Source organism: Saccopteryx bilineata, chromosome 4, assembly GCF_036850765.1.
Source record: "Saccopteryx bilineata isolate mSacBil1 chromosome 4, mSacBil1_pri_phased_curated, whole genome shotgun sequence".
NCBI lineage: Eukaryota > Metazoa > Chordata > Mammalia > Chiroptera > Emballonuridae > Saccopteryx > Saccopteryx bilineata.
The window spans coordinates 183,842,842-183,863,156 of NC_089493.1; the positions used below are offsets into that span (position 1 = coordinate 183,842,842).

At 42.0% G+C, this 20,315-nt stretch overlaps 1 pseudogene; it reads right to left on the reverse strand.

Moving 5' to 3' along the window:
- Window positions 1–4,095: 4,095 nt before the first annotated feature.
- On the reverse strand, window positions 4,096–5,742 carry LOC136335616 (coiled-coil domain-containing protein 62 pseudogene; annotated as a pseudogene).
- Between the last annotated feature and the right edge of the window lie 14,573 nt (window positions 5,743–20,315).

A 20,315-nucleotide genomic window follows, 5' to 3' on the forward strand; every position in this document is an offset into this window, starting at 1 on the left:
GAGTGGGGAAGGTCAGCTCGCCTTAATAAAGGGTTTGTGGCTATGTGGAATTGGAAAAGAAATGATGTATTCTGAAGCTATTTTCATCCCATTAACTTAAGTCAAGAAGAATAAAGGCAAATGCCGTTTCAAAATTAGCCTCTGAATCTGATGTGCACTGAAGGGGCAGGAGCGACTTCTCTCCCACCTCCTCTGTGCTCTCCCACCCCAGCTCGGGAACTTAGAGCTGGGATACTCACCAATGTTGAGAGTATACCTGTACCACTTTTCATGTATTTCTACAATAGGATACATATTGTCTGAGCTCAGGGTCTGCAGATCTACTGATCCTTAGGGAAGGAAAGTATCCAGCCAGCTCCTCCCACCATCTGTCTTCTTTAGGACGGGTACCAAATACATATGGGATCCCGATGCCTCCTAACATTTAATTCAGAGCTAGTAACAAACTTATTTTAATTCAATGTAATCAGGTTTCTCCAACTGGTCTGTGTTATGATTTGGGACACTGTCTTCCAGACTTGGCTTTCTGAGAGCACCCAGATAACTAGGAAAAGAGAATTTGACCTAGAGACAGCATGGTGATAATTTAAGCCCTTTTCAAAAAGAGTAGGGACTGTTTTTGCTAAGGTCTCTGCAATAGGCATCATATCACTTCATTTTCTGCTAGTTAACCAGGTCTCAAACTCTACACGTGACATAAACTTAGGGTTTTCTGCCTTTATGTGTGTACTTTAATAAAAAGTTCCCTTTTAAAAAAGCAATCAATACTTCATAAAATATTGTAGGTGAATATATATGTGCTAAAACGTTTTCTTAATGAACAAGATAATGGTACACCACGAATTGAGAGGAGCGGTTACCTCTGAGGAGCAGCGGGAGGCTTGCACGTGATCTGGGAGGAAGGGAGGACGTCGTTGGAACTGGTGGTGTTCTAGGTCAGGAGTCGGCGGGCTTTTTCTGTCAAGAGACAAGCAGTGAATATTTTTGCTTTTGCAGGCCATGAAGTCATTGTTGCAACTATTCATCTGCACCCTCGTTGCATGAAAGCAGCCACCGGTGATATATAAATAAATGGGGTTTGACTGATTTCAATGAAGCCTGATTTAGGGAAATGAGTAGAGGAATGGTTGGCCCACAGGCCATAGGTTGTTGATCCATGTTTTAATTCTTCACGGAAAATCAGATGACCTCATGCATCATCATTCACAGCCGTTCTTTGCTTTTTCGTGCTTTATAATTTATATCTGCCTTACTTATGTGGTTTTGCACATTTCAGAAAACGACCCCCACCAAACTCACTGGGAGGTAGTATGAGGAAAACCAATGTGACAATACCTTTAAGATGGAGTTAACATTTTTTTCAATTGAATGCATAGTGCAAATACATTAGTGTCATTAGTTCTTGGCTAATTGACCTTGACAAATTACCTAACCTCTCTGTTTCTTCACCTATAGAATGAAGACAAAAACGATGTCTGTTTTTCATAGCTGTTTATGATAACTAAGTGAAATAACGCACGCGGAGTGCACAGCACACTGTCAAGTTCCCAGTGACACTCGGTGCTCCCGCTACGGCCACGACTATGGCTGTTGCGCCTGCTACTTTTACTACCATGGCATTACTACCTTCACCGCTAGGTTCCTGTTTGGTAGAAAAAAAAGATAGACAAGGTAAATGCTAAAGCTACTTCCAGCTCCATGTCACAGACAGACAGGACCAAAGTTAAGATGGACACTTGTCTGCCCAAGGGATGTGACTTGATTTAATGAGTAAACAAAAACAATGATGTTCAGGCTACCTATGTGACCAAGTATGGCTAATGCCCCTGAGGACAGTTGGCTTCCTCATGTGGTTCAAACACACCCATAGCTTCATTCATTTAAACTGGACATGGAGAAAGTGTTTGCTGAATAATGTGTGAGGGTGGCCTCAAAACCAGCAGCTTACAAATCCCACATGAGGAGGGCTTTTCTGTAGAAAAGATACTGAAAGGAGGTCAGGAAGAGAGGGAGAAAATAAAAGCACAGGCATAAAGGAGGTCATGCAGCCCAGATTGCAGTATAGCTGTGATGTATAATCATTGCGTGTATTGGCTCACCTGGTTAACCTCTGTTCTGCAACTCCTAACTAGGTCACTGATGGAGTTACTTTAAATTGGAGCCTCTGCTTCCTAGTCTGTAAAAGGAGGTGAGGATAAAAGATACCTCGTAATGTTGAGCCCCTGTCCTGCCTGTGTGTGGTCAATGTTCAACAAAGGGCCTTTAGTATCACTTGTTACCCTTGTTCGAGTGTTGCTCTGAATCACGGAGGACAGAGGCACTCTTAATCTGTGATACTTCGGAAAAAAACCCAAAAACCTCTTTCCCCACAGGGAATCAAGAACGCAAGGAGCCGCCAGGCATTCGTCCGTGCTTTGTGCCCGATCAGCCTAACAATTCAGTACATGTTGTTTCACTTCATCCCCGCAAGCCCCTCCCTCCATGTGGACACTGGTATCCCCTCCTTACAAGACATAATATTATGGAGAGAGAGGATGGATAACTTATTCCAGGTCACGCTGCTGGAGCTTAATGAAGGTCTCTCTGACTCTAAACCCAGTCATTTTTCTTTTCCAGCTTATTGTATTGTCTTTTTCGTTTTCAACAAATCACTATCAGAGGTACATTACTGCACCTGTAATGTAGGAATTGGCCTCGGACATAGTATACACTCTTACGCCAAGAGTCTGAGGTTACCACATACCCCTCCTGGCCTAGAAGTTAGCTTTTGACAGTAAGAGATCTGCCTATTTTCAGTTCCCTGATGTGCACAGACGTGAGCCAGAGGAAAGTTTTCTATGTGTGTATTCAGGGTTGACTTCCTCCAGAGCACTGTGGAGAGCCCCTGGGCATGTGTGCTGCAGAGAAAGACCCTCGCCCAAGGGACATTACACAGACATATACACATACATTACACATACATACATGTACCTAGATGAGTTTTAGACTTTATTTACTTTTTTGCCTGACCAGGTGGTGACACAGTAGATAGAGCATTGGACTGGGATGCAGAGGACCCAGGTTCAAAACTCTAAGGTCGCTGGCTTGAGCAAGGGGTCACTGGCTTAAGCATGAGATCATAGACATGATCCCATGGTCGCTGGCTTGAGCCCGAAGATCTCTGGCTTGAAGCCCAAGGTCACTGGCTTGAGCAAGGGGTCACTCACTCTGCTGTAGCCCCCCTGGTCAAGGCACATATGAGAAAGCAATCCATGAACAACTAAGGTGCTGCAATGAAGAATTGATGCTTCTAATCTCTCTCCCTTTGTGTTGGTCTGTTTCTATCTGTCCCTCTCTCTGATCCTCTCTCTGTCTCTGTCAAAAAAAAAGAAAAGAAAAAGGACTTTAATTATTTTTTTAAATACATGTAAAATTTGATCTTTCACCAAGCTATTGTCTGTATAAGTAGATGGGACAATTCCAGACCCAGGCAAGATGGGACTCTGCTCAGCCCTGGGACAGAGGGCCTGAATTGTCTGTAACAGAGGAGATAACTTTCAGTTAAAAACACTTTATATCATATCACGTTATGTCTATTTAGACAGCAAAGTCCAGAGCTGAAACCCCAAGAGAAGAGAATTCTATTTCTTATATATTTGGAGCTGACTCTGATAAGCTCCTGGGTATCATTTAAATGCATGCACAGGTTTTAAAGAGATAGTGAAAATAGCATTGTACACGCAGGGGTTCTCAATTTCATTTTCATATTTTTAAGGAGCTCCTTTAGTATTTAACTGTCGTCTGCATCTTTATAGGGAAGCCTTTTTCTCTCTTTGCATAATTCCGAGTTTGTGTATATACAACAGAGAATAAAGTCTAATTTCTGACATATGCCAACGGTTAACTTGGAAACAAACAAAATATAGATGTTTAAAACTTAACTTTGCGGATTCTGCTCCCCTCTGGTGTGAATGGTGCTTAGGAGTGATTACAATCCTCCTCTTGTTTTCCAGGCTAAGTCTTAGGTATTGATGTCTGCTTCCTGCCTTCCCCGCATGGATTAGAAATCGGCCTCCACAAATATTGACTATTGAACTTGACTTGTGTTTCCTTCAATTACTGAGAGCTGTGTTTTGTAGCTGGCTCTTCTGAGACATCTAAGTTCTTTCCACTGGGCAATAATGTATCTTTGTTCACTGACAAACTCTTAAATGAGTTCTTTTTATCGGAAAAGGGCTCTGTCTCTACCATCTTCGCATCCACTCTTAAGGCAGAACCCAATTAGTGGCCATTAGTGCGCTCATGGAGTTGTGTTCTGTTCCACCGGCGCTTTCTGGACAAGTGCACACAGACTGGTGGTGAACACCACCCTGCAGTTTAGAAGGCTTGACAATACTCATCCACTCAATGTCAGTCATCTGGCCTGGGGCCTCGAGGATGAAGGTACTCGGTGGCAGCACCTAAATTCACACATGTCATTTTCACCGAGACAGACTTCATTCTTATAGCAACACAAGCCTCCCATTCTTTCCATGTGATCTTCGCATTCAGCACCCAGCTTCTCTGGTCATTTGGAACAGTCGGCCAAAGCCAGGTAAACCGTGACATCATGCCACTGCTTTGCATCAAACAAAGCTGATGTTTCAGAGAGTAGTTTCTCTTCAGTCTGAATCCCAATTCTGTGACCACGGGGGAACTTTGCATGGATCTTCCACAATGTACTTTAGTTTTTGGGTTTAATCTGGAATTTTCCTCCCAGAGACCAAGACTTTTGTCTCCCCATTAAATCTTTTGCAGAGAGAGATGAGATAGGAATTACACCCCCCCCCCCCCCAGGAAGTATTAACCCGTTGTCTTTTCTCTTTGCACATATTGCAAGAGCTCTTGTCTGGCCTATTTTGCTGAACTAACAGGGTTTCAAATTTTTGGTTCTTTACCAGCAACTTCTAATTTCTCTCCCTCTTAATATCGACTTTTGGGTGGCTGTTTTCAAGGTCTAATAAACACACGTCTCTCCTGTCACAGAAGATGCAGCTCTGCGTTTGGATGGTGTTGCTTTGACTTTGCAATATATATCAAGTAACTTGGCTTCCCTTTTTTCTCTCGGTGCAGTAAACACCAGTTCAGTGTGCAGGCAACTCGTCTCCTGCTCGAGGCCAATGATTTCTTCTGGTTGGTTGTTCATTATTTTCTGCTGTCATTTCATGTAGGTCCTCTTTAAGTTTATCGATTTCAATCTTAAGGGTCTTCCATTTCTGCTTATACGTCTTGCTTTTCTTTCACGATACAAGTCTCCACCACCTTAGCATCCCGTAAAGCATGCTCTGACAATTTATATCTTACCCAAACAGTCCGCCACGGGATTGACTGCCTCAATAATATCTTTGTCCTTGAGGTCTTCAGAGAAGAGAGAGGAATGGGTTGCCTTCTGAGCCATTTCCGGAAGACATAGTTGAGTCTTCTGAAGAGCTCTTTGGCATTCCATTTGATTCGATTCAAAGAATTTACCTTCTTCCTGAGCAAACCTATCCAGTTCTTCTCTGCAGTTCACCTAATTCTCTGCAATGCTGTTCCAAAGTCAACGCTTTCTGCCAACCCTCTTGCCATGAAAGGCCTTGTCTCTGATTGACTGCAGCCCTATCACTGAGCTCTTGATTGCCATCTTCTTCTACTCTGATGGGTGCTGCAGCTCTTCTATTGTTCCTCGATAGTGGAAATCTCAACTTCTGATCCCACATCCTGGCGCCCGGTGAGGAAGGTTGGAGAGAGTCACTGTGCAGAGTGTCACCTTTAGACACACCCTAGTCACACTTGCCTAGAGCAGTGGGGTCGAACCCAGAGCCCTGAGCCCTCAGTTGGGCCAAGCGAGCACCCAAACTGCATGCCCAGCAGAACGTACAGGACAACCATATTTTTATATAAATCCATAATACCTTCTAATGGAAACACTTCTAATACCTCCCAAGAACTGTAACTACCTATTCTCAACAGAAAAATTAAGTCCGATAACTACGCATAAGGAGACTAAAAGAACTGAGAAACAAAGGAAAGTATAAATATTTTGTCAATTGTAGGACCTTAAGGTCCTGGCACAGGAGCCCCAATTTGGGAAGGGCAGACATATCGTAGCACTGATTGTCCCCAGCTACTTCCCCCTCTTCCCAGGACAGAGTTAGCCTCTGTGTGACCAGATTCGAGAGAAAATCGCACTGCTCTACGTGCGCAGAATCAACAGGCTGTGGTGATATCTGTTCACCAGCATGCGTGAGCTGTTTTGGTCACGTGACTGCAGGTTGACGCCTTTCAACTACACCTTTGCTCAGATGCACTTTCTGACCCCATGCAGTTGCATAACTGGAGTTTGTAACTCCTAACTATAAAAGTTGGGAGAAACTAATTTGTCTACAAAGTTATCAAACCCACCAAATTCCTAAAGTGATCTTCATGTTCATCAGTCTATTATATTTCCCCTTATCCACTGACTCAGTACAGTCATCTAGTTATATGTGTGAGTGAAAAAATTAAGAAATTAATTAAAACATGAATGTGTGTAACAGAGAGAACTATACTGAGAAAGTCCTCTGTGCCAAGGGCTGCTCTAGGCATTCGCTATACATTATCTCATTTCATTCTTAATGTAACCCTTAAAGCAGTATTAGTATTCCCACTTTATAGGCAAAGAATATGGATACACAGACACAGAGTGACCTGTTAAATGTCTTAAAGTCTCAGAGACTAGATTTTAGAGCACCTGCATTTTCACAACTCTATACTTCCTCTTCCTTATAAAGTTTACATTTTAATCCACCTACCAGCCTTCGAGGTAAGTTCTATATCATTTCCACATTACAGATGCAAACATTGAGGCTCAGAAATGTTAAGCAATTGCCCAAGATAGCAGAATTTGTTTATGCTAAAAAATATAAAATCCTAATTCAGGCATGTCTGAGTCCAACAAATCAGAAGTATTAGCAATGGTAGCTGGTTTTTGGTGTTTTCATTTTTATTTTATTTTTTTAAGTAAGATACTATGTTTAACAGAGCCAAGTGACCACTGACTTGCAAATTCCAAACTGAAAGGCTGGGACTGGCTCAAAGCCGTCATCATCATACATGAAGAAAAGAGATGGTCGTCTCCAAAGTGTGCTCTGATCAATCCACTCAGCAAACCTTCCTCCTGCTGTCTAAGAAAGAGACTTGGAAGTCATGGACTTAACACTGTGTCTTCACAGCCTGGTGAAGGACCACCGCCCTTTCACTGAGCAGCGGAATTTTTTAACCTTTAACTGAGGAGAAAAACACAGCAGAAGGCATTCTGCTTGCTAACTCATTAGCACCTTTGAGAAAGTCTAGTCTGATGCCTGGGGGGCAGGGGTGGTGATCAGGGCGGTGGGAAGGGCCTGGCGACTCAGGTGGGCTGAGAAGTGAACCAGGCTATTAGTACCCATCTGCTGGCTGACTAGGGGGCAAGTGTTTAAAAGTCCTGGGGTGCTGCAAAGATGAACTGAGTCGGTGCAGGTGCTGGATTTGGCATAGATCCTGGCACAGGCTCATAAGCACACCCTGATTGTTCATTAGTAGAGCATCCGCCAGGGCAGAGGGATGGAGGGTGTTCCCAACGTCCCTAAACCATTTCAGCACTCAGCTAAACCTTGGCTTTCATTCCAGGTGTGACCCCACTCTTTGTCACTCCTGAACAGCAGAAAGGGGGGCGGGGGGGCATCAGGAGGGCCCCAGGATCCTCCCGAAGTGCTGCCTGCAGCCTTGCAGCCACCCAGGTGTCCCAGTCACCACAATCTTTGCAGGTATTTAGCAAATCAAAGCGGGCAGCAGGAGGCTGGCAGCCTGACACTGATAAACATCTCCTGCGACTTAGCGCTTTGCCCTGGGAGTGTGCAAGCGGGATGTGTTCACTGCCAAGCTACCCACTGAGCTGGTGTTTCTCGAGCGCCCTCTGAGCCTGCTGGGACGGTGTCTAAGAAACAGAGGGCGTTGACCTGGAAATGCTGAGGTTGCCGGTTAGAAACCCTGAGCTTGCCTGGTCAAGGCACATATGGGATTGATGCTTCCTGCTCCTCCCCCCCTTCTCTCTCTGTCTCTCTCCTCTCTCTCTCTCCCTCTCTCTCTCCTTTCTAAATGAATAAATAAAATTAAAAAAAAAAAGAATTAAAAAAAAAAAAGAAAGAAACAGAGGGCTCTGGGTAGTGGGTGGTTTTTAAGCCAGAAAACAAAACTGGGTGAAGATGGTCAGGGAGGGGATTGGCTGGCAGCAATCCAAACTCCAGGAAGCAGCTCTTGAATATGATTACAGACAGGGGGAAAGAAAGAATAGGAATCAGAAGGAGCCCTAGAAATAATGTCATGAAAAGCCTTTCATTTTATGGGTAGAAAGTGATCACGGCAGGGCTTGAGGGGCGAGGATCAGACTGAAGGCTAGAGTCCATGACGAAGAGCATGGAAATGCTGACCTCTGGAGCCTGGCTCCAGTTTTCCTGCAATCACATGGTCCTGCTGTCCAGGTTTCACTACTAAAATTCTCTAAAATATATATTTTTAAGAATTTAGTTATTCATTTTAGAGAGAGAGAGAGAGAGAAAGGAGGAGGAGAAGCAGGAAGCATCAACTCTCATATGTGCCTTGACCGGGCAAGCCCAGGGTTTCCAACCCACACCCTCACTGTTCCAGGTCAACACTTTATCCACAGCGCCACCACAGGTCAGGCTTCACTACTAAAATTTTCTTCCGGAGTTCTTTATGAGCAGCAGCATGTAGACTCTGGCAAATTTTGGCATGGCCAATGACGATTTCTGTCATCTTGGACCAATATGTAACTGTTTTCTGCCTCAGTTTCCTTAATTCAAAATGGATTAATATTAGTAATACATACCACAAGATTATTATGACAATTAAATGAGGTAATGCGTGTTAAAGGTTTGAAACATTGTGAAGGTATGTCAATAAAATTCATTTATTATTATTATTGTTTTTGTTGTTGGCTCCAGGTGATTGGCTTTGAATTTCTTGGTGATGGGTTTGGCTGGGGCCTCTGTGGTGACTGAGAGCATGGCAGAATCCTCAACTGTGATAACTGCCATGAGAGTCCCCTACTGCAGGGGTCCCCAACCTTTTTTGGGCCATGGACCGGTTTAATGTCAGAAAATATTTTCACGGACCGGCCTTTAGGGTGGGATGGATAAATGCACAAAATAAAATTATGCGACTGGCATAAAACTGTGGTATTTTAAATATAATTGTCGAACTTATGAGACAAGCGTCAAGAGTGAGTCTTAGATGGATGTAACAGAGGGAATTTGGTCATTTTTTAAAACTAAAACATCGTTCAGACTTAAATATAAATAAAACGGAAATAATGTAAGTTATTTATTCTTTCTCTGTGGACCAGTACCGGTCCGCGGCCCGGGGGTTGGGGACCACTGCCCTACTGTATATTTTAGAACACACACTGATGGAGTAGAGCTATATACAGGGCGAGGTAAAAATAAGTTTACAGTTATGAGTACCTGACACAGTTTATTTCTGTATTGTTAATTATTGTATTATTTTCTATATGAACCACTTTGGCTCCTCCTGCACAAAAAAAAGAGCCCTGGACCAGAATTGCAGAATTTGCTTCTAGATTCTACTGTGGATTCATTCCTGGAGTAAAACAGACATTTGGGCTTTTTTTTTTCTTGATCTGTAAAACAGTTAATAATGTTGACTCCATGTGCTATTGTGAGGATCAAATCAGATAATGCATGTGAAGTATTTCGTAAAATCTGTGTTAATATAAGCTTGGATGGTTTTTAAAGCCCAAACTTTTGATGCCTCCCTTTCTCATATCCCTGTTTGTTCTACCACCAAGTCCTATTGATTCCGCCTTGAATATATATATATTCTGATATCTATCTATCTATCTATCTATCTATCTATCTATCTATCTATCTATATATATATATATCTCAGCCCCAGTCCTCCACCGCCACCGCCTCCCACCGTCTTAATCCAAGTCATTGTCATTTTTCACACGGACACTTTCAATAGCCTGCTTAATCCACCTCCTTGTGTTCTTTCAGGCTTCCTCTTGTCCAGCCCCGTTTCTGCAGAGCAGATTTGCACTTCCCTGCCTGAAGCTACTCCACGGGTAAAATATAAAACCTTATAAATGACCATAAGGTTTTGTATGACCTGGCTTTTGCCTCCGACATTGGTCTCATCTGGTGACATATTTCTTCTCTTTCAAGCTGGTGTATTTTCAAATGCTTGGTTAAACTACATCTTCCTGTACAGGAAAAGCTCAGTCTTCTGCCTCCTGTGTCCTCTTCATGACTCACACGGAGTCCTTCACCCCTGACACTTCTGGTCACCAAATGTGTGGGCCAATTTTTCCACACCAAGCAATGATCCATGATATACCAGCTGGGTGTCCTCCAACTTAACTCAATGTTGACACTCTCTATCTGGAGACAGCATCAGGTCATCTGGTGTGACTCTCTCGGATGTCTGATTCCACCAAATTACCTATACTTCAAATCATTACCTATACTTACAGTCGTTATCCCTTAGTATAGATAGCAGTCTTGATTTAGAAAAAAAATCTCTTTGAAGAGCATTTGGAAACTCACTATGCATAGTTCCTGGAAAAATTCCAATAACTAGGGTACAAATTATTTAACTTAGTTAAATTTCAAGAAACATATAGCCACAGCAGTCTGCTCTTTGGAGCTGCTGGAAGTGTCTCCCTCCATCACAACATAGCAGGCCCAGCTCCAAGTACCTGCCTCCCTATCCGCTGGGCAGGATGATGGCACAGTAGCTAACTTCAGAATGAAAATGAGAATAAGGCAGACTTCAGGCCATGGCTGCGTCTCAAATGTTGGCAGTCCCTCGTGTGGAAACCACTGCAGCTGTTATGGATGTTTTGACAATAGATTGAATGTGCGGAAATAAACAGAATCTAATCACAAAGAAATCTGACACAGATGCTTAGGAACTATTTTGGTAAGGTGCATGAATGAGGTTTCTTTTAAAAATGTAGAATGAATATTTTGATTTTTAAATAAAATAACTCAGATTTTAAAAACATGGAACAGATTAGGGAATCTCATATGCTCATTATTCTATAGCTACACTTTTAGTTTTAATAGCATTTTGTCCAAGCTTGGATGAGCCCATAATTGCTGGAATTTGGTTTCAAAAGACAAGGGATTTTTTACTTTTTAAACAAGTGACAATAGCAGTGAACATTCTTATGAAGATAGTTTGTTCTGTGTTGTGTGAGGATTGTAATTGATTATGTGATAAATTATTATCTGGCCACTGAAGAGGAGACACTGTGCTATCTCCATGGTATGTATATTAAAATTCAATTTCAACAGTTTCTTCTGGGTGGTGGCCTGTCAGAGTGATGAATGCACGTGCCTGATGTGTTTTCCAAGTTTCTGATTTGCAGCATGAGGGTTGTGTGATCTCCTGCTCATTGTGGACCACCATCTGCACCTGAAACTCCCACAGGAAGAGGAGGGTGCATCTCCAAATGGTAACTGTTAGTTGGTTGATGTGAAAACCCCCTGGAGGTGGTACCAAGAGGCTTGCTAGATCGACCAAACATTACCCCAATGTGCCTGCCTGAAGTCTAAAACCACGTTTTTCTTCTTTTGAGGGTTACAAGGTGGGGTTAGTAGTTAGCACAACCATATTTTCTGACATCTTATGGCACTTTATATAACCTTGATGTGGCACATTACGTTATATGAATGTATCTGACTTGCCAAAACAAAAGCAAAACAAAAACTGGAGTCCATTCTCTCCGTGCATTCGTTAAAGCAAGTGCCCTCATGGGAGCAGTAACTGCTTTGCTTTTTTTCAGCTTCTGTGGGCTTCTCTGTGTGCAAATCCACACCTCACAGAATGTAAGTCTGCTATTCAAATGGACAAGGCTTTTTTTTTAAATACAATTTTTTTTTTTAATGAAAGGTGGGGAGATAGAGAAACAGACTCCCACATGCAACCCAACTGGGATCCACCCAGCGACCCCATCTGGGGCTGATGCTCACAACCAAGCTATTTTTAGAGCCTGAGGCTGACATACTCAGATCAACTGCACTATCCTCAGTGCCTGGGGCCATGCTCGAACCATTTGAGCCACTGACTGTGGGTGGAGAAGAGGGAAAAAAAGGGGGAGAGAGAGAAGAAAAACAGATGGTCACTTCTTCTGTGTGCCCTGACTTGGAATTGAACCTGGGATGTCTATACGCACTGGGCTGATGCTCTGTCCACTGAACCATTGGCCAGAGCCACAGACTGGCTCTTAACCCAATTTTTTCTACTTGGTTTTCAAGTAAGGACTGAGATTGGCTCCAAGAATAGAGGAATGCCACCTATGTTGGACTCACTGAGAGATGACCCATTAGCTCTCTTACGGCATGGGATGGTGGCCGTGAGTTTGGGTTGCCAGATAAAATATAGGACACACAATTAAATCTGGACTGCCGATTAACAAAGAAAACATTTTTTAGAGTAAGTATTTTCTTCTTCTAAATTTGGCAACCCTACCTTACAGACAATGCTTTAAGGAATATTTAAAAGATTTTTTTTCCCATAGGTAATTTTTTAAAACATGAATTGGTAGTTTCTTTTTTAACAGTCTGTTTTTTAATTTCATTTTCCAATTACAGTTAGATGCAATATTATTTTGTATTAGTTTCAAGTGTACAGCACAGTGGTTAGACAATCATATACTTTACAAAGTGTTCCCTGATATTTCCAGTACCCACTGGGCACCATCCATAGTTATTACAATATTGATTATATGCCCTATGCTTTACCTATCCTTTATGTCTATTCTGTAACTACCAATCTGTCCCTCTCAACCCCTTCACCTTGTTCACCCTGCACCCCACCTCCCTCCCCTCTGGCAACCATCAGTCCCTTCTCTGTATCTGCAAGTCTGTTTCTATATTATTTTTTTCCACAGGTAATTTTGACTTTAACTGATTTTCATTTCAAGTATTGATTGTAGAATCTAACTGTCAAGTAAGATGAGACTATATTGCTCTGCTATAAAATCCGCCCCCTCCCCCCTCCCACAGCTATTGTCTCATTAGACTTGGGGACTCAAAGACTGTCTTAGACATGCCCAGACTCACTCACTCCCTACACAGGAATGAATAGTAATTGATTCATCTTATGAACACATCCTAGCTAGTTTATAAATAAGACTGCATATTATGATATACATTTAAATGTACTATAATATACATTTATCATAATACCATATAATACATTTATATAATAATACTCCCTCTTTGATAAATTGTGTCTTAAACTAGTAAAAATGTTTGCTTTCGTTTAGAATCCCTAATATAAGTGATGGGATGATATAGCCTCTTAACTGAGAGATTCAACAGGCCTATCAAAACAGCTTAGCATTTCACCATATAGAGTACCACCTACTGAAACTGTTTAGTGGGATAAAAATATCAGTGCATGAATTTTGGAAAATAATATTTTGAAGAGAATAATCCTCTAGATGATTAAAGTCTCCCGAGGCATCCCCCACACCTGTGCTCACATACAAGCTTTTGTCATTCATGCTTTTCTTTCAAACATATACCTAAATTTCCTCTCTCAAAATCACTTTCAGATGGTTTATCCTACCTAGTTTTATGGTTTTGATGATGTTAACCTACTTTGCTTTCATGGTTGGTTTCAATTTCTGGGACCAGCAGCAGTTATACAATGGCAATACGATGCAATAGTTCTGTGACTTACTCACTAAATGTTCTACATGGTTGGCAACACATGCCAAGGGCATGTGCTCATCCCTGGGGCAGCTTTAACTTCCACTTCTTTGGTATCATTGCTTCTCTCAGTCATTTCAGGTCTTCTTGGCAGAAGGTGGGAATTAATAGAAATATCGGGAGGAATGAATTCTGAGTGGACAGTTCCTTCAATGGTGAAAATGCCCTGAGCATAATCGTCACAACATTGTCAATTACTGGCCTCTCAAAATGCCACATTTTCAAAGAATGGAAGAAACCTGCTCCAACCTACGTGTGGTAGCACCAGAGTGGAAAGATCACTGAGAGATTGCTATATATGAGACAGTGTGGCTGAGATGTCCCTACCCTCGTGCCTTTGTTAGTGGACGATTTTATTCTCTGTATTTGTGCTCTCTCTCTCAAGGTCAGCTCATTAGATGCATTTTCTGCTCAGCCCTCAGTGTTTTGGACAAGTTTCTCTTCTTCACTGGGGATAGAGAGCAACACATAGGTACAGAGCGACTTCCATGAAGACATCCAAGGCATGTGGACATAGAGAAACCACTAAGAAATAGAGGGGAACCTGGGGGGAAGCCGTCACAGGGGAAGAGAGGGCTTGTGAGGCGAATACAGAAATTGGGGCGTTTTCCTTCTATCATTTTTGATAGTAGAAAATTATGCCCTTCTTTGCTGAACAGAAACTGAAGGCTTAAGGTCCTGGGCATCAAATACCATTTTGTACTTGATACTTCAATGAGGGAGAAACGCACTGGTTAAAGTTTCTTTGAAATGCACATTTGACATAGAACTTGAGTCTAAATACGTTCTCAGCATGAATAAATTTATTGGCGCCCAGCTCTGGAAGAATCTGCAAATAGATCAAAAGACAACCCTAAGGCATCCCAGTTTTCTCCCTCTCTGCTACTGGCGTATAGAAGATTATTTTGATTGCTTACTTAAATAAGGAAACAGTGGCTAAAAAGAGGCATTCAGGACAGATTCAAATGAGCAGAACTGATGAAGTGGAAATGACTATGCATGAATTAATCATAATGCTTTAATCAGGGTTTTCTAATGCTAGTTAATTGTGTCCACAAAATATCACACCAAATGAGTTTGGTGAGTTGTAAAAGGGAGACTTCGAGAACCCCAACAGGATCCTGTTTGGAACCAGGGTGATGTGGAAAAATTGACCTACTGCCATTGAATCTGTTGTGTGCCAAGTGGCTGAATCAGCTTGGCTATCAGTCAACTCAATTAAATTAGAGGCGTACATTAAACTTATATTATAAAGATACCATGTTGAATTTCATTTGCTTTACTAAGTAATTCCATTCCCAAGGGACACCAGACATTTCCCATGACTTATTATCTTTCTTTTTTCTCGACATGGTTTCCATTAATTTAATGCCACTGCATAATAATTAGAAATGTTTGACCCCTGTGGCGTTGGGGTATCTATGTGTTCAATGTGATTGTGGTCCCCAACACCACCAGGGTAGGAGATTTATGAAGTCCCACCTTCAGAAATATCACTTTGATCTGAAAGGACCAAAACTTTCAATCACTGATTCTCCTCTTTGGCTTAGCACATAAATGATCTTTATTTTACTCTGACTGTGTGATATAGACAAGGCTATGTCATTTGTTATTGCCAACAAAGCATTCAATAATTGAAAGTAATTTTTTTTTTCTTTTTGTTAGCAACATACTTACTCTACAGCAAAGACTCTCTGGTGAAAATATGTGTCATTAGCAATTTTAAGCTGCCAAGGTCTTTAAGACCCTTCCCTCCCGATGCTGAATGATTTCCGTATCTGAGTGCAGGAGAGCCGGTTTATTCGGAGAAAAGTCAATTCTCATTTTAGCACACGAAGGTTTATCAGCAAACATCTAATCTTTCTGAATCCCTTACAAGCCTTAAGCCTTCAGATCTTTGAGGCTGATATTAATGGGTTTATAGCCGAAGTTTCTAATACATTGCTTTGTCTTTTTTCTCCCCAAAGAGATCCTTTGCTTGTATATATACTTCTCTGGTTTGGTGAGTTCGATGACATCAGGCCATGAGAGCGAATAGACAAATAAGAAAGTTAATTTATTGTGGGGTCGATGTTCACCAACCACTGAAGAGATTGGTTAAATAAGACATAGATACTCTGCAACTGTTAAAAGAGTCACCCTATACACACAAACACAGAATATTATACACATTGTTCTTATATGTGTTTTTATACTAGCAATGAATTAATCAAATTTCATTATGTACAGTATGAACAATATGTACAATATGGTGCCGTTTATGTGAAGAAAAATATTTGGGTAGATGTAAGCCTACAGATGAAACTCTGACCATCGGCTACTTTTACATGGAAGCAGAGTGAGATTTTCAGTGTTCCCACCAACCCTCAGGACTGTCTGAGTCTTGGTCAATGGGCATGTAATCACATATTAACAGGCTAATAAATTTAATCATGTCAAACTGTAAACACTTGATAGTAGCTTAAATGTTCACCTTTCTCATGAGCATTTGAGTTTCAAATAGTAATGGAAGGAATTAACTGAAATTCTAGGCAAGCACGGGAGAACCGTGTTGTGCAGCCTCTTTGGCCTCTCGAATCACACAGTATATACATGGCTGATTTTCAGCTAGCTCTTTACCCCATGCATTGAGTTTGGAATTAAATGGGTGCAAGCTGGCTCTCCAGAAAAAACTGAAGCATTGATGAATAGAATAAAAAATGTTCTGAATGACTCCATGAAGATAATTTAGAAATCTGTAAATTAAGGATTACTCTAAATTATTCTCCTACTCAGGACCTTCTGGACTGTTCAGTTTTTTTTCTATAAGAGTAAAATCATTTTGCTGACACCATTTTGAGATTCATAAATATTATCTAGGGACTGGTCATTTTCTTTTTTTTTTTCTTTTTGTGACAGAGACAGAGAGAGAGAGAGAGAGAGACAGATAGGGACAGACAGGCAGAAAGGGAGAGAGATGAGAAGCATCAATTCTTCGTTCAGCACCTTAGTTGTTCATTGATTGCTTTCTCATATGTGCCTTGACCGGGGGGCTACAGCAGAGCAAGTGAGCCCTTGCTCGAGCCAGCGAACCCATGCTCAAGCTGGTGACCTTGGGGTTTCAAGGCTAGGGCCCAGTCTGGTTCTTTATCCCTGCACTACCTCCTGGTCAGACTATTTTGTTTTCTTAATAATTGCTAGTGTCTAGCTAATTAGCTGCTATGTATTTTATTTGATTATTATCACTGTCTATCCCAACTTAAAAATAAAAATACCTCTTAAAGCAATCAATCTTTTTACTACATTAGCTCACACTTTGATAGCTGTTTGTTAATATTGATGGAGCCGAATATATAGATTGAACCTATTGCTTTTCTACCAATTCCAAAAGACAGGTGTTCTTTTATTCCTTTTTTTTTGTTGTTGTTGTTCATAGCCTGGTACATTTAAAATATGTACTGGCCCTGGCTGGTTGGCTCAGCGGTAGAGCGTCGGCCTGGCATGTGGGGGACCCGGGTTCGATTCCCGGCCAGGGCACATAGGAGAAGCGCCCATTTGCTTCTCCACCCCCGCCCCCCTTCCTCTCTGTCTCTCTCTTCCCCTCCTGCAGCCAAGGCTCCATTGGAGCAAAGATGGCCTGGGCACTGGGGATGGCTCCTTGGCCTCTGCCCCAGGCGCTAGAGTGGCTCTGGTCGCGGCAGAGCGACGCCCCGGAGGGGCAGAGCATCGCCCCCTGGTGGGCATAGCGTCGCCCCTGGTGGGCAAGCCGGGTGAATCCTGGTCGGGTGCATGCGGGAGTCTGTCTAACTGTCTCTCCCCATTTCCAGCTTCAAGAAAGATTAAAAAAAAAAAAAAAGATGTACCAATGGTTGTGTAGGAACAGGCGAGTGGGAGCAAGGATGGAACCTGTTACAAGAATGAGCTATTACTGAGGAAGTGAGCGTGAGTGAGCAGTGTATTCTTGTAGTAGGCATCATGTTTGTCATAATTGTAATACAACATTACTGAGCACTTACTATGTCCCTGGCATGAAGGAAGTCCTTTTACATTGTGTTATCTCATTTAATCTTTAAAACAAGATATGAAATAGATTCTATCACTTTCTCCATTTTATCTGATAAGGTAGCTGCTACTTAGAGAAATGACGTCATTTTCGCAAGACCAGATAACTAGAATAGGATTCTATCCTAGATTTGTGTGACTCCAGAATTCAAATTATTAATGATTACACTTTACCTTAGCCAAAATGCTGAGAAGCAATCAAACTATTAATGATTATTCTATACAAACTTGACAGGCATGGACTTGCAGATGATGTAGAGGGTGGGACTGTATATATGCTCCCTGCTGACAGGTACATTGCACTGTTCAACACTATAGAGCTAGGACCAGGAATAAAGTAGCTACTCACTCCATAGTTGTCGAATGGGTCAATAAATATGTACATGAATGAAAGGCTAATAATTCAAGTGTAAAATATAATTAACTCCCTTTTTTGTCACAAAACCAGAGCCCCTCTCACGATGCTCTTAAGTGGTTTTCTTCTTTGGGCATTTGCCTGGAAAGAATTGTATTATGCCTCCTGTTGAATAATTTTAACATTTTTGGAAATACTGTTGATTCATTCTAGAGAAATAGCCCCAACTAGCAACTAATTGAATTTTCCACCCATGGCTGGAAAGAGTCCAAGTGGAACAGTGCTTGCAAACAGCCCCCAAACAGCACATCCTCCTCTGCTTCCTCCTCTCACTGGGTCGTAAACACACCATGAGAGCCAGTGTTGAAGAGCTCCCAAGACAGCTTTCTAGATGACCTCTCAGTCACAAGGGCCATTTGTTTTGAAAGGCTGGAGTACCCCGGAGAGCAAAGGGAGTGGGGGAAATTTCCTTCCTGGATTGGTGCATTATTCTGAGCAGTGCTCTCGCAGATTGTTTTGTCTGGGAGAGACGGAGTCTGAGCTCCTGGCTTTGCCTCATTGACAATTGCAGGAACTCATTAATCTTCTAGAACTCCTGCAAAGCTCCCAAACTAAAGAAAATAAGAATCACTTCTACATATTTATCAAGAAAATAAGTGAAAGAAAACCCAGAATGTGTATCGGTCGTACGTGTAGGAACCATGGGCAGTGACTGCCTTGAATTCAGCCCGTTTGCTACTAACAGATTCATTCTTCTAATGCACAGTTGGGGGCAACACTAAACCATTTCGCTTCTTACGCACACTGTATCACTCCCACTGCTTACACTCCTTAGAACTGAATTTTGGGCCCTCTATTTCGCTCTAGCATTATCTTCTACTACTGTCCTACATGAATTCTCTGCTCCAGACAAAGTGATTTATTACCCTCCATCCTAAAATGAGCTTCAGGGTACAAAATTAGCACCTAGCATTTATCAAACACATACTATGTGCTAAATATCCTGTTAAACTGCCTTACATAGAGCATCTCATTCAGCTTCCTGAGTCTACAAGGCAAATACCATTTTAGACTGAGAGACATTGAGGTATAGAGGATAGGTAACCTATCCAAGGTCACACAGCTGTTAAACTGTTTAAGTTCAAATTCTAGTTGAATACTAATTGTAGACCTACATATTCCCCACCCTGAATATCATCAGAGACCTCTACCCCACACCTACTAGAATACAGAATAAAAGGATCTTTTTTAAAGTGCAAAATTTAGTGTGTATATATATATATATATATATATATATATATATATATATATATATTTTTTTTTTTGTATTTTTCCGAAGCTGGAAATGGGGAGGCAGTCAGACAGACTCCTGCATGCGCGGGATCGACCAGGATCCACCCGGCACACCCACCAGGGGGCGATGCTCTGCCCATCTTGGGGCGTCGCTCTGCCTCAATTAGAGACATTCTAGCACCTGAGGCAGAGGCCACAGAGCCATTCTCAGCACCCAGGCAAACTTTGCTCCAGTGGAGCCTTGGCTGTGGGAGGGGAAGAGAGAGGCAGAGAGGAAGGAGAGGGGGAGGGTGGAGAAGCAGATGGGCGCTTCTCCTGTGTGCCCTGGCTGGGACTCGAACCCGGGACTCCTGCACACCAGGCCGACGCTCTACCACTGAGCCAACCAGCCAGGACCCAGTTTTGTTGACTATAGGCACTGTGGTATACAGCAGACCTCTAGAACTAACTCCTCTTGCATATCTCAGACTTTACATCAATTTACAAGTCTCTACTTCCTCCTTTTCCCAGCCCCTGGTAACCACCATTCTACTCTCTGATTCTGTGAGTTTGACTATTTAGATTCTTCATGTAAGTGAAATTGTGCAGTAGCTGTTCTTCTGTGTCTGGCTTATTTCACTTAGCGTAATATCCTCCAGGTTCATCCATGTTGTTGCAAATTTCTAGACATGTTTCAACTCACTGTTATCCTTACCATAAATAAATATGAAGCCAAACACAGAAGATCCTTGTTCTAGACTCACTTAGCAGAACATGTCCCCCTCCCTCAAATAGAAAGAAAAAATATTATCTATATGACTTTGAATAACTGAAAGTACAGAGAAAAACTGAGAAAGTCAATTCTT